This window comes from Nematolebias whitei, chromosome 7 (assembly GCF_014905685.2).
Source record: "Nematolebias whitei isolate Nwh7 chromosome 7, NemWhi1, whole genome shotgun sequence".
NCBI lineage: Eukaryota > Metazoa > Chordata > Actinopteri > Cyprinodontiformes > Rivulidae > Nematolebias > Nematolebias whitei.
The window spans coordinates 13,238,465-13,243,219 of record NC_056504.1 but is presented as its reverse complement, the minus strand read 5'-3'; the positions used below and the strand labels follow the sequence as shown (position 1 = coordinate 13,243,219).

Below are 4,755 nucleotides of genomic sequence, written 5' to 3'. Positions count from 1 at the left end.
AAGAGATTCTTGAAAGTAAAGAAATTTCCTGCTCTCACATATTTTTTGTAGCATCTTCCTTCATTGTAGCACCACAAATAAAAACAGTGTTCCTGTCTTGTACATGCAGATGGGAGAGACACACAGACAAACTCACACAAGGACAAAAACAACATTATCACCTTGTTGTCTTTCGTGGCAGGCAATGATGACGTCAAATGTTTTTTGGAATGATCTTAAAATTTGGTAAAACTGTTGTCTTCTTTTATTAACATAATTTTAGAAAAAGCTTCAGAATACCACTGACCTTTAGACACTTTTCTACTTTTAAGGGCAATTTAGGGAGAAAAAAAAACTAAAGAAAAGTGCAGTGTTTAAACAAGGCCCTAAAGTACGTACTAGAACATAGTGGGCTCCTCATTATGCACAAGAGAAGTGTAATAGGGCCACAACGGTTCTGAGCATGGAGAAAACATTGGTAGTTAAGTATTAGTGGTACAGTAGATCATTTGGATGGAAGCATTGGAGTCCAGAGTAGAGTGCAGGGAAGTGGGGTGGAAGTGTGTCTATGGTGTGGGGCCCACATACAAGTGTGGCTTGGTCATCAATAATATGAAGCAGGACTGGTTATGCTGACCTCATGCCTTGGGTATGGCAGGTGTTATACCTATAATGGCAGTGTCATGCTGATCATCTAGCATGTAGCTGCATGTCATGCAAGAGAACTGTGCCAGGACATAATTAGCTATAGAGCATTATGAGGGTTCAGAAGGTATTCTCAACCATATGGAAATTAACAGAGTACTAGAAACATAACTGTTTTGCTATTGCCTTCTAACTGATGGAGGTTTTCAAAATTTGCTGCAATCCATCTATATAATCTTATAGGTCATTAAGGTCATAGCGAAAATGAGCCAACATAATGTGAACGTGAATTACTACTATAGCATGTTATATTCCATTTATCAGTGATACAAAAAGCTATTCAGTCGGATGAGTGCATCCAATATGCCTATATTAGTTGCAAAAACATGGGGTCCCAGCATTCAAACTTGAATAATTCCTTATGAGATCTGCTGAAACACGAATTTTTGTCTCTGTCATGTCACCTGGGAAAAAAAGCACAGTCATGTAAAATTAAAAACCAGAAGCAAGCTACATCTGAGATGTCCATCATGGAGAATGCCAATAGATAGTATTGTTTGCTCCATGTCTAAAGGGTTCAATAACATCAAAATAGATGAGCACCCAGGACTTTGTTGCAGGTTTACCATTTTTGAGTTTCTATCCCTGTCTGTCACAGTCTGTCCTGGAGGAGTGACCCTGCCTTAAACCAGACTAACTTTGATTACAGAAAGGATGTTCTGTGAAAGGAATTTGGATAATTTTGAGAATCATTTTAAGAAAAAAAAAAAGTAAAAGATAATAACAGCAAAACTGGGCAGCACGGTGGCGTAACTGGTAGAGCTGCTGCCTCTCAGCGAGAAGGTTGCCAGTTCAAATCCCGGTCTGGGGACCTTCCTGGGTGGAGTTTGCATGTTCTCTCTGTGCATGGTTGGGTTTTCTCCGGGTACTCCGGTTTCCTCCCACAGACCAAAAACATGCATGTTAGACTGATTGGTAACTCTAAATTGTCTCTAGGTGTGAGTGAGAGAGTGAATGTTTGTTTGTCTCGTTTGTCTCTATGTGTCCCTGTGATGGACTGGAGACCTGTCCAGGGTGTACCCCGCCCCTCACACAGTGATGGCTGGACATGGGCACCAGTGACCCCCGTGACCCAAAATGGAAGAAGAGGGTAAAAGATAATGGATGGATGGATAATAACAGCAAAACTGGTCTTATGCAGGCTACTAAGAAGTTGTGTTGAAGTGCATCACCCTTTTGTTTGCCATTTCTAATCTAAAGAAATTAAATCTGGGCACAATAGAGGCCGGGTCAAGAATTAGCACCCTTTGGCCTGTTTCCAGCTCTGTGTTCAGTATTTTTTGTTGTGTGTGAAGTGTGAGAATAATGTCCCTTTTTATAAAATTAATATTAGCCATATGGGATTTGGATGGTCTGGAATGAACTTGGTGTTATGCATTCTGAAAATCTTAAATACAAGCAACTGGCAGTGATTCAATGCATTTGATTTTATTCAATTATCATGAGAATTTTTTAGTTCACACTAAAGCTTGTATAATTCTCTTTCCACAATGAAAATACTCCCCAAATGTCAAAAACATTGACAAATTGTAGGCATAAAAATTTATATGCTCAAAACCAACCACCATGTTTTGTACATAACTCAGTTCATCGCTTCTCTTCCAGCCTGTTTCCATGTTTGAACCCCTTGTCTGCCTGTCCCAACACATACAGATGCCTGACAGACTGCAAACCTGGCTTGACATGTGGCCAGGCAGTGTCACCGGCTCACCGCAGAGAGCAGTGCCTGTCTCAACTAATTTCCTCCATCTATTTTCCCTGACCTGAACCCAACCGCTTCATACCTTGGCCCAATCCACCCACCTCCCTCTGGGGGCAATGCCATGCCACAGAAGCTCATTTTAAACCAACAGTTTGGTCATCAAACTGGGCTTTCTTGATTGTGCTGAAAGTGAAAACTGAATAATGAAAAGACAAAGAATGAAAGTAAAATCTTAGATAAAAGACACAAACAAGTGACAAAATAAACAAAACAAAACAGCAGAGAGATAAACAATGGGCACATGCTTAAAATAAATTACATCAAAATTAAATATACAAGTATGATATTAGGCTTGGAAAAATTACTGATGATGTGTAGCCCTGTCTAAAATATTAATTTCAGACTAATGAGGCTAAAATGTAAATACTATTACTGGAGTTTTTAATTGCTATTGTGTTAATAAATATACTAAAAACAAATTAAAATGCAGTAAATTGGGTTAAAAGCACAATGAAAATCTAGCTCATTTTCGTCAAAAGTTGTTCATAAATAGTTTTTTAAAAATGCTTTAAGCCACCAAAGGCTTTTCACATTTATTTGAGTAAAAATACTGTTTATTTGCCACAAGTTGAGACATAGGAGTAGTGGTGAAGCCTGTGAGGAGAGGCGTCTCGGAGCTGCAGCTTGTTGAAGGTATTTTACCCAGCAGCACACTTTAAAAATGGCAGCCTCTGAAGATACTCAGGTGAAGGAGCTGGACAAGTGAGCTTCCAGCCGAGCGTTTTGACGTCATCCTGGGTGCTCCTGCCCCTGATGGGAAAAGTGAGTTCCCTCTGTCTCCCCACAAATAGAAGGATGTCTCACTGGAGGAGATCCAGAAGAAGCTGGATGCTGCAGAGGAGAGGCGTAAGAATCATGAAGCAGAGGTTCTGAAGAACTTGGCAGAGAAGCGTGAACACCAGAAGATGTGCAACAGAAGTCTATGGAGGAGAAAAATAACTTCAGCAAGATGGCCGAGGAGAAGCTCCAGCGGAAGATGGAAGCAAACAAAGAGAACCGCACATTGATCATGAATGCCATGAATGAGAAGGACAACAAGTTAGAAGAGCTGAGGAAGAACAAAGAAACTGAAGATCCCTCAGAAGAAACCTCAGACGACTGAAAGTAACAAACGGGATTGTTTACTGTTATTTATTTTTTTTATGTATCCAAAGATTGATTTTTTTCTTTGTTCACCCAGTATTGTTTTTCACTATTCACCTTTTGAATTATAGGTTGTGAATATTCCAGATCTCCTGCTAGAAGTGTACTTGCGCTGATTGTTCATGTGGATCATTCCTCCTGATGTTCTGTGATCATCTGATGCGTAGCTTTCATCACTGCAGCTTCAGCCCTTTTTGGAAAGTTAATGGCGTGCTCTTACCTTCTTGGGAAGCATGTTTCTATGCATCAGTCTTTTTATTGCACCCATTTTATAGTGCGTTTTTAAAACCGTCACTTCCTGTATATTTAAAAGTAGCTCAAGGTACGTTTTATCCATCCATTATCTTTACCCGCTTCTTCCATTTTGGGTCCTGGGGGTCACCGGTGCCCATGTCCAGCAATCACAGTGCGAGGGGCAGGGTACAGCCTGGACAGGTTGCAAGTCCATCACAGGGCTCAAAATGTCATATTGTGTTGTTGTTGTTTTTTTGTTTGTTTGTTTTGTTAGTTTGAACTGGTACTCCGTACTATTCTACCTGTGTTGGAACACATCTAAAATCTCATTTAACTGTTATTGTATGTCCTAATAATATATTGTATTTGCAAAATTTTTTTTTAATGTTAAACTTTCCGAGTTGTGTCCTAATTTTATTATTACAAGTATACATAAGGTTTAAAAGCTGATATTCATATAATGAATTTCAACTTAAATATGTAATATATATTATAGATAGACAAAAACTTTGAACTTAAAAAGGCTGTCCTTCATGCACAGGAGTGCAGAGGATCCCACACTGCAGCTAGAAACCTGGAACAAGCCTCCACAAGTGAGACAGCATCGCAGGTGACTAATGCTAATAAATAATTTTTAACACTTTTCATTTAATATAAGTTAATATAAGATGATATGCATATCATATGGCTGTTACTGAATATATGTCACCAGCTCTTACAGCTGTTGCCCATTTTTTGTAGCAAATAAGCCTAAATAAGAGGGCTCTGTTCTGACCAAGGAAAGTATATGAAATATAGGTATCGGCATCGGTTATCGACCAAATAAGTTTTAACATATCATCATATCGAATATTGGCCAAAAATCCAATATTGTGCATCCCTACTATTTTAGCAAGCAGCTGGGCTAGTTGATGTCTATAGCAAGGACTTTT

General features: G+C 39.1%; 1 pseudogene; it reads left to right on the top strand.

The window, feature by feature from the left end:
- Positions 1 to 3,107: 3,107 nt before the first annotated feature.
- On the top strand, positions 3,108 to 3,548 carry LOC119412281 (annotated as a pseudogene).
- The last annotated feature ends 1,207 nt before the right edge of the window (positions 3,549 to 4,755 follow it).